This window comes from Balaenoptera acutorostrata, chromosome 13 (assembly GCF_949987535.1).
Source record: "Balaenoptera acutorostrata chromosome 13, mBalAcu1.1, whole genome shotgun sequence".
In the NCBI taxonomy this organism is placed as follows: domain Eukaryota; kingdom Metazoa; phylum Chordata; class Mammalia; order Artiodactyla; family Balaenopteridae; genus Balaenoptera; species Balaenoptera acutorostrata.
Window position 1 is genome coordinate 85374941 of NC_080076.1, and position 13493 is coordinate 85388433.

The 13493-nt window shown below is 51.0% G+C and overlaps 1 protein-coding gene across 11 annotated transcripts in view; it reads right to left on the minus strand.

The window, feature by feature from the left end:
* KDM2B (lysine demethylase 2B) overlaps window positions 1-13493 on the minus strand; it is a 124192-nt gene that overhangs the window by 20642 nt on the left and 90057 nt on the right. The window lies entirely within an intron of this gene.

Here is a 13493-nt window from a genome sequence, read left to right on the forward strand (position 1 = left end):
GCCTCTGTTCCCTCTGCCAGGGACACCCACCCCTCCCCACCCCACTCGACTAATGCGTGCTCAGGCTGCAGGACCCAGTTGAAACACTGCCTTCTCCTGGCAGCCCTTCCTGACCGCCCTGCACTGGGCCCCTGACACAGCATAACTGTCTGTTCTCTCATGGGTCTTCCCTTTGAGACAGGGAGCTCAGAGAGGCAGTTATGGAGGGTGTCTTGTCACCACTGTCCCTCGACAAGATGGCTGGCACCTAGCATGTGCTCAATAAACCAGACCCCAAGAGAATGAGACAGTAACCCTAAGGAACTGATTTCTGAGACCTTCTCCCTGTGACTCAGGGAAACAGAGACAGGCAGATGAACAGAAAGTGGTACTAAATGCTGAACAGGGCACAAGCCAGCCACATGTCCTGCTCTGAGGTCCTTACAACCTGGCCACCAGCCCCAGAGCCTCTTGCAAACCAGGATCAGAGACCAGCCGTTGGGACACTGTCCACCCAGGATGAGAAGTAGGAAGGACCAGGATGGTAGGGAGAGTGTCTCATCTGAAGCACCTTTCTGAGTTTGCTGAAAAATGGTTCATCCCTCTGTCAGAGAGACACACTCTCACCCCAAAACTATCTGATCTAATTGGCATCGAATGCTTAAAGCCCTTCTCAGCCAATTAAACAAGCTTCAGTCCACCTCAGGCTTTTCATTTTAATTGCTTGTCATGCTTGGATCCCTAAACAAAATCCCATCGCTCACTAGCTCCTGGGCCCAGAAGTGTGGTTACAATGTACCACAGTGCAGAGGATCTTCCTTCCAGGGACCCCTTCTCCCACAATGCACACAGCTCCCCACCCCCAAACTACTGGGGCTGCTTAGAAACTTATAACCACATCAGCAAGGAAAACAGTCCATGGTTCTCCGAGAATCAAGCCTTGACCCCCACCATTTTATCCTGCAGAGCCGTGGTCCCTGTGCATACCCGAAGGTCCCCCACACACCTTTTGGTATTGACACCTAAGTGGATCCCTTCCCTCGATTTATTTTCCCAAAAGCCTGCAGCATTCAAGGAAACTGCGAAGCCTCTGGTGGTGAGGCACCCACGTCAGGAAGCGCTGCGGCTCTGGATCTTTATCCCTCTCAACTTGCTCTTAACTCCAAAGAGGAAAGGAGACCCGGCTCTACTGGCCCACATGTCCTCACCTCCCTGTGCCCTAACCCTGCCGCTCCCACAAGCCACACCACCCGGTGGGGTAAGGGGCTGCCCCAATGCAAGTTACTCCTCCTGCAAGCAGTGGAGGGCCTCCCCATGCACCACAGCCCAGGGAGGTCTGGGGCCCCCAGTCATGGACATGGGCAGTTCCGCAGCCGTGGCACTGCCTGTCAATTCAGGTCAGGTCTTGCTGCCAGATGAGTAGTGGGAAAAAAAAAAAAAAAAAAGGAAAAAAAATCAGTTTTCAGAGACTTTAGATTTGAGAACAGCACGTAAGGAACTGTGGACCTGAAAACTAAGCAGCAAGGAGTGCTGAGTGGAAGCAGCGATGACAGGGACAGTGACAGCAGTGCAGGTGGGTACTTGCCAAGTGCCTGTCATCTTGCTCTTCATTTTACGTATGATATTACCTAATTTCCCAATAATAACCCTATGAGAGATGCCATATTTCAGATGAGGAAACTGGAGCTAGAGGTTAAGTGACCGGCTCAAGGTCACGGAGCCAGCGGAGGATGTGCGTCTAAACACTAAAACCACATCTAAACACTATAAACCACAGCGACGCACAGGCCAAGTAGGACAAGAGACCCCAGAGTCCACGGGAACTGACCACACGCCCTGGAAGGGGCCCACAGCTAGTGCCTTGATGCCCTTAGTAGGACAGGTGCCAACAGGAGGTGCAGAGAAGCACATCAATTTCCAGAGAAATGGAGACCAGGAAGGTTTCTCCCTCTCTTCACAGCCTGGAAGACTCTCTGGTAAAGAGCACACGTCCTGTTAGCAACCCACTCCTCAAATCCCTGAAACATGGGCCAAGGGGTGGGCGATTCAAAGCCTCGAGTCAGGTACAGAGAAGGCAGCCCGTGGTTCAGCCTCCAAGGACAAAACCAGAGGTGAAGGGCTCACACTCTGACCCTGGAGCAGGAGAGTCTAAGGACTAGTTTCTTTGGTGAAGGACTGAAAAAAAAAAGAAAAAATTTCAGGAGTCCAAACATGGCTCTTGCCTCCCACTCAGGAGCGTCAGGTATACATAGCAGCTGAGCACCTCTGGCCTCTCTGGCCACTCAAAAGTAAGAGAGTTGGGTCGATCTGGTCACAGTCACAAAGCTCGTACTTGACTGTGAAACAAGCCCACCTTCCTGTGCTTTCCAAAGTTCATTCTCATCTGAACAGGCACTTTTCCAAACGATGGAAAAAACCAAATCCGCCCGGATCTCGATGGCAGCTGAGACATCCTGGAAAATGACAGAGCCAACGACAGACAGACAGACAACGCCTCGAAGGAAGAGATATAAGGGTGGCTGTTTCCAAAGACCTTGTTTCAGGCCCTCTCTGCCAGGCTGCCAAACAAGCTAGAAAAGCTGCTGCTGCCTGCAGCTTCGCGGGCCAGCTTGCTGGTCAGGAGTCAACTGAGCAACACTTGTAATGCAGGATCCTCCTAAAGACCACTGAGAAAATCAACAGGTAAGAAAGACATCGGAGGGTCTCTATTAGGGAAGGTGAACAAGCCTCGTTTTGGCTTCTGTCCTAACCTCTTTTCGGTGACATCTAAAGGTTCACAAACCAATACTCAATTCCGCTCTATCCTACCTGTGCCTCTATTCATTCAAGTAACCCAGAATGCCCCTTTGTTAATTTCAGCCTGAAATGTTCTTCTCAGTGAAAGGGAATGATGGCATCCACTGACTTCCACATACAAACCAGCCTCCCAAACCCCAAAGCCGTTTGTTGATTTTATCAGCCCAGAACTCATATCCTCAGCTCCATCTGGTTAGGAAAATTGAGTCCACACGCCCATACACACAAATCTTAGTATTCCAACACTTTTTCTCCATCAACATCTCACAAGTATCGTCCTTAAAAGGAGTACTATTTTTTAAATAAAATTTAAAAAGGAATACTATTGGGCTTCCCTGGTGGCACAGTAGTTAAGAATCCGCCTGCCAATGCAGGGGACACAGGTTCGAGCCCTGATCCGGGAAGATCCCACATGCCGCGGAGCAACTAAGCCCGTGCGCCACCTACTACTGAGCCTGAGCTCTAGAGCCTGCGAGCCACAACTACTGAGCCTGAGTGCCACAACTACTGAAGCCCGTGCGCCTAGAGCCCATGCTCCACAACAAGAGAAGCCACCCAATGAGAAGCCCGTGCACCGCAACGAAGAGTAGCCCCTGCTCGCTGCAACTAGAGATAGAGAAAAGCCCGTGTGCGGAAACGAAGACCCACGCAGCCAAAAATAAAAATAAAAAAAAAAAAAGGAATACTATTGAGATAGATCATTTCATTCCACAAATATTAACTAAGTGCCTCCTATCAGATCCTATTCTCCAGAATATTCATGGGCAGAACCTTCAATCTCTCATTTCTAAAATACTGGAATTAACATTACTTGGATTAACTAATTCACGTGAAAAGATATCCCATGTTCATGGACTGAAAGATAATATTGTTAAAGGAAACAAAAGGAAGTTTCCAACTAAAGTGGAAACAAAGTGGTCCACAAATTCAATGCAACCCCGACGAAAATCACAGCTGGCTCATCTGCAGAAATTGAAAGGCTGATCCTAAAATTCATGTGGAGGGAATTCCCTAGTGGTCCAGTGATTAGGACTCCACACTTCTATTGCAGGGGGCCTGGGTTCAATCCCTGGTCAGGGAACTAAGATCCCGCAAGCCGTGTGGCATGGCCAAAAATAAAATAAAATTTAAAAATTAAGATAAAAATCATGTGGAAATGCAAGGGACCTGAAATAGCCAAAACAATCTTGCAAATGAAGAACAAAGTTGGAGGACTTACACTTCCTGATTTCAAAACTTACTATGAAACTACAGTAAACAAAACAGTGTGGTACTGGCATAAGGATGGATATACAGATCAATGAACTAGAATTGAGACTGCAGAAATAAAGCCTCACAATATTTATGACCAACTGATTTTCAACAGGGGTGTCAAGACAATTCAGTGGGGGGAAGAACAGACTTTTCAACAAATGGTGTGGGGATAAATGGATATCCACATACAAAAGGATGAAGTTGGACCCTTACATCACACAATACACAAAAATTAACCCCAAAATGGATAGAAGACCTAAATGTAAGGGCTAAAACCATAAAACTCTAAGAAAGCATAAGGGTAACTCTTCATGACCTTGGATGAGGCAATGATTTTTTGGATATGACACCAAAAGCACAGGTGACAAAAGAAGATAAACTGAACTTCAAAATTTAAAACTTCTGTGCTTAAAAGAGCACTATCAAGTAAGAAGAAGAATGGGAGAAATTATTTGCAAATTATACACCTGGTAAGGGTTGTATCCTTAAGGTATAAAACAACTCAACAATAGAAAGACAAATATCCCAATTTTAAGATGAGCAAAGGAGGACTTCCTTGGTGGTGCAGTGGTTAAGAATCCACTTGCCAATGCAGGGACATGAGCTCGAGCCCTGGTTCGGGAAGATCCCACATGCTGCAGAGCAACTAAGCCCCTGCACCATAACTACTGAGCCTGCGCTCTAGAGCCCACGAGCCATAACTACTGAGCCCACGTGCTACAACTACTGAAGCCCCTGTGCCTAGATCCCGTGCTCTGCAGCAAGAGAAGCCACCACAATGAGAAGCCCGCACACCACAACAAAGAGTAGCCCTCACTCGCTGCAACTAGAGAAACCCTGTGCGCAGCAAGAAAGACCCAATGCAGCCAAAAATAAATAAATAAAATAAAATAAAATGAGCAAAGGATTTAAGCAGATAATTCTCTCCCCCCCCCAAAAAAAAAGATATACAAATGGGCAATAAGCACATGAAAAAATGTTCTACATCACTAGCCAATAGAGCATGTGATCTGTGCTACAGACTCATTCATTCACCCCCTCACTCACACTTTCACCCACCTACCCACCCAACTGTTTTCTGGCTGTGAATTATGTACAGACTCAATGCTAGGTGCTGGGACTACAAAGATGAGTAAGATGTGTTTGTTCCATACTCTCAAAGGCACTACAGTCTGGGGGAAGAAAGACATGTTACCACATAAACACACTGCAACACAGTGATGATAATATCAAAAGCTAACATGTGCTGAAGCAACACTCTTTTCAATACTTGTATCGATAACCTATGAGGTAGGAATTATTATCATCTCCATTTAGAAATAAGGAAACTGAGGCACGGTGCATTTAAGTAGTCTCCTCAGTGTCATACTGCCAATAAATGAGAAGCCGAGATACCCAGGCGATGGCTCTAAAGCCTGGGCTCTGGCATGCTGACCCAGAAGGAATGCCTCATCTCACTGGAAAGGGAGGCTGGGAAAAGTGTCAGACACAGGGGGTGGTAACTAAAACGAGTCTTAGATGGAGGATAGGACACTGCAGGCCAGGAGTAGGGGTGGGGTTAGAGAGTGAATATTCTAGGCAGAAGGAAGAGTAAGATAGAGATGTGAAACTAGATAACACATGCAAGGAATAGCTTGATATGGCTGCTGGAAAACTGCCCTGAAGTGGCAGGAGCCTAAACCTGCAGGCCCCGTACACCACACTACAGAAATAGTGGCCCCTGTAAGAGCAGTTAAAGGGCTTTACATGCAGGAGCAACATGATCGTATTTTGGCAACACTGTGGGGAGAGAATTTTTTTGGTGGTGGGCAAGATGAAAGCCAGGGAGATGAGCTGACGATGCTACAGTAGTCCAGGATGAAGGTTACGAAGGCTTGAGGAGAAGCCATAGAAGGAACGATGAGGAGGGGATGATTCATGGATGTTTTAGAAGCAGAGCCGGTTTAGAAGGCCCAGGAGGCTGACTGCATAGGGAGCATGCAAGCAGGAAGAGTCCTGGAAGACTCTGAGGTTTCGGGCTTGAGCAACAGAAGAACAAGGGGCTCAGGAGAGACAACACGAAACCACCATGCACACTTGGAATCTGAGGGACCCACGGGACGTCCAAGGAAGGTGGCCAGCAGCAGCCAGGAGGGACTGGCGCTGAGATACACAGCTGGGAATCAGCATCACGTAGTGCTGAACACTACTTAAGTCCACGAGGTTGTTCAGGGAGAATGGGCAGAGTGAAAAGAGGGTCCTGGGCAGTACCTTCAAGACTGAAAACATCCAAGGGCCGGGTGAAAAACAGCAACCTGCTAAGGAATGGCCAGAAAGGCAGGAAAAGCAGCAGGAGCCTGTGGCATCACTGGAGACAGGGAAGAGTTTCAAGAAGGCAGTGGACTAGAGTTTCAACTGTCAAGAGGAGTCAGTGAGAAGAACAGTAAACGTGGCTGTCTGTTTTTACAATTCAGACAGTTCTTTGTTCCTCACCAAACTGCTGCTAACAGGAGCACACTGACGCGTAGCCCCACGAAGGATAGCCAGAGCCCCCAAACAGCGTGGAATTCCTTGTCATGCTAACGTTGCCTTCAACTGTATAACAAATTTGTTTCAACATCATGTCTGTTCCCAAATCTTCAAGTATAATGGATATCCCAGGAAAAGCTGGATTTTAGCTGCGCTGCAGGGCCCTTAACACACACCTGCAGGCTCCAGGGAGGGCTTCGGTTTGTTTACACACTGAGAGTAAGGAGCAAGAGAATAAAAACACAGGAGCTACAAGAAACCCAGCGGATGGGCAGACCTCTGGAGAATCCGAGGAAAGCTAAGGACCTTTCCCCTAGAAAAATGCCCCTACGCACAAAGTCACAAAAGTTTTGTATGTAATTTTGGGAAGGTTCAGGGACCCATATGAAAATTTCACTCTTTAAGCAATTATAATGGGTAACACAGTGGTTATAGCCATATAAATTTCTGAGATCTTCTTCAGCATAATTTCCTAATTTTCTTTTTTTTTTTGGCCACACCACACGGCATGCAGGATCTTAGTTCCCTGATCAGGGATAGAACCCATGTCCCCTGCAGTGGAAGCACGGAGTCATAACCACTGGACTGCCAGGGAATTCCCTCTAATTATTATTTTTAACAAACAGGCAGTAATCATTTTTAGTAAAAAAAAAAAAAAAAAAAAAAAAAGGAATAATGCTATTTTCATTTCAGGGGTTAAAAAAACACAAGATGGAATTCTCCTTACTAAGAGCCCTTCTTTGAGCGTCATCTCCTCAAACTAAAAAGCAGAGCTGAAGAATTTTCCAGCACGTTCTGCACTGCAGAAGCAAAGGAAGTCCATGGGAGAAGGCCCAGCCAAGGGTCTCTCCCGCCCCAGGCCCAGCATCGGGAGCAGTGGAAACCCAAGCTGCTGTGGGAAGGCATTGGGCAGACAGGCCAGCCCAGCAGGACAGGCATAAGGGAGCCTGATACCGCCCAGGACTGAACACCAGCCTCGAGTGGGGATGAGGGAAGGACACAGACTTTTAAGACAGAGCAGGCAAAATTCTGATGAAGGGTGAGGGGCTAGGCTCAGCTGCAGGGACAGACTGGGCAATAGAAATGTCCCAACAGGGTCTCCGCTGGGACCTTTCACGCAATAGGTGGCCGAGCATACCTGCATGCCTACACTCCAAGACTTCCACCCCTCCTTGAAGGAGACTTCTTTTATTTTTAATTTTTATTTATTTATTTATTTATTTATATTTATTTTTGGCTGCGTTAGGTCTTCGTTGTTGTGTGCGAGCTTCCTCTAGTTGCACCGAGCGGGGGCTACTCTTCATTGCAGTGCGCGGGTTTCTCATTGTGGTGGCTTCTCTTGTTGCGGAGCATGGGCTCTAGGCACGCGGGCTCAGTAGTTGTGGCACGTGGACTCAGTAGTTGTGGCTCGTGGGCTCTAGAACGCAGGCTCAGTAGTTATGGTGCAGGGGCTTAGTTGCTCTGCAGCATGTGGAATCTTCCCGGACCAGGGCTTGAACCCGTGTCCCCTGCATTGGCAGGTGGATTCCTAACTACTGCGCCACCAGGGAAGCCCGAAGGAGACTTCTTTAGAGAAGAGTGGGGTCTATAGCCTGCGAGCTACAGACTCCAGAGACTCTGGCTCCAATTTGAAAGACACAGATGCCTTAGAGGTCCTTAGAGGAAGCCACTCTTCTCAGGCCCAAGAAATTGTGGGGCTGATAAAAGTTGAGGAAAGGTTAGAGGAGACAAGCAGCAGTGAGCCACCGCCTGGAGGGTCGGCAAATGCAGGGTCCATGACTGACAGCCAACTTCTCTATTGGGACTATGGGGAAAACCTGCTGCCCAGTGGCCTGGCTCAGAGGTCGTCTCCCTCAATGTACCTGAGTGGTAGCAACATCTTTTTTTTTTTTTTTAATTTTTTTTTAAATTTTTTTAATGCTATTCTTGTCTGCTTACATTCTTTTTATGTATGTATGTATGTATGTATGTATGGCTGTGTTGGGTCTTCGTTTCTGTGCGAGGGCTTTCTCTAGTTGTGGCAAGCGGGGGCCACTCTTCATCGCGGTGCAGGGGCCACTCTTCATCGCGGCGCGCGGGCCTCTCACTATCGCGGCCTCTCGTTGCCGAGCACAGGCTCCAGACGCGCAGGCTCAGTAAATGTGGCTCACGGGCCGAGTTGCTCCGCGGCATGTGGGATCTTCCCAGACCAGGGCTCGAACCCGCGGCCCCTGCATTGGCAGGCAGATTCTCAACCACTGCGCCACCAGGGAAGCCCGGTAGCAACATCTTAAAGTGAACAAGGCGGGCTTCCCTGGTGGCGCAGTGGTTAAGAATCCGCCTGCCAATGCAGGGGACACGAGTTCGATCCCTGGTCCGAGAAGATCCCACATGCCGCGGAGCAACTAAGCCCGTGAGCCACAACTACTGAGCCTGCACTCTAGAGCCCTTGAGCCACAACTACTGAAGCCCGTGCGCCTAGAGCCTGTGCTCTGCAACAAGAGACGCCACCACAATGAGAAGCCCACACACCTCAACGAAGAGGAGGCCCCGCTCACCGCAACTAGAGAAAGCCAGTGCGCAGCAATGAAGACCCAACGCAGCCAAAAATACAAATAAATAAATAAATAAATAAATAAAGTGAACAAGGCAACCAGGAGAACTTAAGTTGCCAACAACTCCAGAAGTGCCGCGATTGGGCTGACTAATGCGAGGAGGAGGGAACAAATCCAGCTACAGGACGTATGGGTCCTCACGTGATGGAAGTCTCTCTCAGGAGTGGCAGTAAGTGAAAAGGAGACATAAGGAGTCCTATCTGATGTAGTGTCAAAAATGATATCTATCATAGGCCATAGGGTGTGGTCGAATTAAAAAACCAAAACAAAACAGGTAACAGGAACCTCACCCATGAAACACCAAAGCGCAGTCAACACTGAATACAAGGGTCTTACGAATGACCAGATGCAGAAAGCGTACACTGTTGGCAGGGATTAGGCAGATCCAAACTGAACTGAAAATTTTCAGACCAAGAGTTGAGGTACGAACTAAGCAGCAAGAACTGAGAACCGTTCACATGCTGTCCTACTGACTTGATGAAAGTTCCAAGCCAAAACCGCTTGGGCTGTCTCTGGGTTCCCCTGATCCATAAGACAAGTGAGATTCAGGAACACCTCATAAGATACATAAGCCTGAAAAACGTCCAACAAAACTGAGAAAATACACTTTAACTTTGTCTCTGTCATATAAAACCACTTAATAATATGTGTATTACGATTTAAATGCAGCATATATAGTACTTCCTCAACGACGCCTGATGGAAGGAAAAAACGTTCTACATCTCGGCCTCAACATTCCAAAACATCTTCATTCCACTGAGGAAATGCACCCGGGCTTATATGTAAGCATCTTATTCACCTAGTCATGCCCACACGATAACTCAACCCGTCTAATGCTTTATTCCTCAGACAAGTCTACCTAGCCCGTACCCTGTTTCAAATATCGTGCAGATTCTACTTCGTAAATCCTCAACTTTCTTCCCCTGCTTCCTAAACACGAATCTTCCCGGAGTAAATTCACGCTGTAAACACACCCAGGGCTTTGTTTTATACAGATTTCTCCCCCCTGGTCCCAAGAGAGGTTGCTTTCCCTTCTAGATCCAACGGAGGCCAAATACTGCCATCTGGGGTCACGGCTTCCTCTCGCCGCTGCCGCCGTGGAGCGGACTCGCTGGGTTCCGGATTCCCCGCGCCGGCCCGAGCCTCGCACCCCTTCCTGTCTCCGTCTGCCCACGGTGGGCGGCGGGCGCGCGGCGCCCAGACAAAAGCTCGGGCCGTCGGGCCCACCGGCCCCGGGCCGCCCACCCTCCGGGCCGCGGGCGTCCTCCAGCCCAGAGGCCGAGGGTCCCGGTGCAACTTTGGAAACAGAAAGGAAGGAGGCGCCGGCGCCCGCAGGTCCGGGTGCGCCCAAGGCGGCCGGCACGCGCGTGGGCCGCAGGCGAGGGCGCGAGGGGAGGGCGAGGCGCGCCCGGCCGCCCGCGCCGGCGCCCGCAACTTGCCCGCGGGCCGTGGCCCGCGCCCCGCAGGGCCCGCCCGACGGCGAGGCCCACATTGTCCCCGCGGCACGGCCGGCCACCCTCCGGCCACCCTCGCGCACAGACGCTCGCACACGCCCCCTGCCCCAGCCGGCTGCGGGGCCCGTGGCGCTCGGGCGACCGCCGGCCTGCCGCGCTCCTCCACGCCCCGCTCGGGCCCGGCCCTGGCAGCCCCGCCGGCGGCGGCTGCAAAACTTTCTCCTCATCGTGGCGGCGGCGGCGTCGCGGCCGCCCGGGGCGCGTCAGTAGGTCGGTGGGGAGGTCTGGCGGGAGGGCGGCGGGTCCCTCCCTCAGCCCCACCCCGAGCCACCGACCTGGTCCGGCTCCGATTCATAGTCGTCGTCCTCGGCGCTTACGGACATGGCCATGGCTCATGGTGGGCCCAGGCTCGCGCGCGCTGACATGGCTGGAGCGGCGCCGCCGCCGCCGCCCGCCCGGAGCAGGCTCGGCTCGCCCTGGCTCGGGCTCGGGCTCGGGCTCGGGCTCGGGCTCGGGCTCCCGCTGCCGCGAGGAGGGAGCCGCGCCGCGCGCCTCACACGCCCGCGCGGGAGGGGGTGGACAGGGGCCGGCGCGGGGAGGGCCGGGGCGCTCATGCATATGCATGAGGCGATCCAGGAAGGGGCTGGCCCCCCGGACCGGCGGGCCAATGGCGCGGCCGCGGCGCTCGGGCCGCACACAAAGGGAGCCCGGCCTGCGGTGACACGGGGGCGGGCCCGCCGAGGGCGGCCCCTCGCGACCGGAGCTCCGGGACTGGGGCTGCGTGGGGGCGTGCCCCGCGCCCCGCCCGGCCCGCGCGCCGCGGGTTGCACATGGGTGGCTGCACGCCGCCGCTGCTCTAACAGGAAATGCACGCCCGACCTGGGGTGGGGTCTTTTGTGTGGTCCTGCGGGGCGTCTCGCAGGAGCCCCGGGGTGCACGGTCACAGGGAGCGGCCCTGCACGAGACACCAGGCTCGGGTCCCTGTGCCCCCAGTAGCGGGCACACGGGCTCTCGGGTTTGTACAAGCTCTGGGACCAGGACCTGGTATGCCTGCGAACCCGGGAGTCCCGTACCCACTGCAGGCCCGCTGGCCCGGGTACAGTCTGGGGAGCCAGTTCCCCAGGACGCCGGCAGTTGTGCTGGGCTGGTCCCCTAACGTTGCCCTCTTCTACCCTCAGGTTTGCCTTTCCAGGTCGCGAGGGAATCAGCGTAAAACGTGGGGTGGTACAGACGGGAGTTCCAATCGAGCTGCCTGCCTTGGAGGCTGCCAGACAGAACACCATGAATGCACTCTGCCCTGAGGTGGGCGCCCCACTCTCTTGGACAGGAACCCCCGCTTCCTGAGGTGCCCAGGGGTCGATCTCGGAAGGGGTGAGGGCAGGCCAGAACCCAGTCTCCTAAAAGACTGGCAAGTGCCTGAAGCTGGCCCAGAAGGTGTGGGTTTCTAAATTCTTAAACTGGAAACATTCCTAATGCTTACTCCTAAAGCAGCCCACCCTTGCAGAAAACTCTTAACTGGAAAAAAAAAGTCTAGGGGGCACTTATGCCAGCAGCCCTTACTCTGAAGGAGGAGCTCAGTGACCATTAGCTAGAGTGATCAATGCTGTTATAAGCATCAAAACCACAGATAAACTCAAGCTAAGGAGCAGAGTGACTTAGCTAGGTAGCTGGCATACTCATCATCTAACTAGGAATGTCCAAGGTGACACTAAACATGCATACATGCACCAGTTTCTTCATCTGTAAAATGGGAAGGTTTGCGCAACCAAAGGATCAGAGGCTTTCCCAAGAAAAAGTTCATTAGCTGTGAAATCTGGTGACCAATTGTGCAGTGTCGTCCAACTGTTAGTCATGCCCAGGCCACTGGCCATGAAATCCACTCTGAGAACAGAAGGGACCCACAGGCAGGTCATGGCCTGGGCTTTCAAGGAAGGCAGAATGTGTAGTGGATGTAAAACTCAGAAGGCTTCTAGCAGGGAGTCTGCAGGAGTGAATAAACAGGGATGTCAGTTTTACTGAGTGGATTTGAAGTCCCTCTGAAATTTATACACCCACTGACACTATGGGGAAAAACTCCCAGCAGACCTGCTCTTTACCTGTTCTGAGTTTCCTTTCTCCCTTCTTACATTTTTCACAATTCACTCAAGGTTAACAAAAACTTGTGGTTTTGAAAAGAATACTCCCCCCTCCATCTCAGTCCACCCCCCAAAGTCTCAGCCTTTATCAAACTACCTTGTCTGGACTGAAGTCTGTATCTGGTGTATCCCATGACCTCTTGGGGGCCACTCCACCCAGAAGGAAGTCCCTTAAAGAAAGAGAGGCTGAAAAAAATGCTAATCATGCTTTCGCTTCACTATAATTGGTCAAAACTGCAAAGGTACAGAGATACACAAATATCATAATACCTCAAGAGAGGTATGGAAACAGGACTTTTTCTCAAAGGTCTTTCTCATTCCGAATCAGGAGTGCAAGAATATTTAGACTTGTCTTTGGGCTGATTTCTTCTGAGAATTCTCAAAGGCTCACTTCTGTATTTAAGGAAGTAAAAAGTTCTCATTTATCATAGCTCAAAGAAGAGAAAGGGAAAGTGTTGATACACAGAAGCTGCAGCTAACACAAAACTTCCTTCCGTCACATCATTTCTGAGCTAGAAGGGGCCTCACCAGACCCTCTCACTTTACAGGTAAGGAAACTGAGGCTCAAAGAAAATTAGGGGGTAGCTCTGAAGCCCAGGGTTCCTTACATAACACCATCCAGAGACCCCCTCCAGGGGTCCGGACAATAACAGCAGCTAATGTTTACTAAGCATGATTGAAGGGCTAGACCCCATGCTAAGTGTGATGTAGATATATCTCATTTATTCTTTTACACAGCCCCGTGAGGAGTGTTCCATTGTTCACCCATTTTA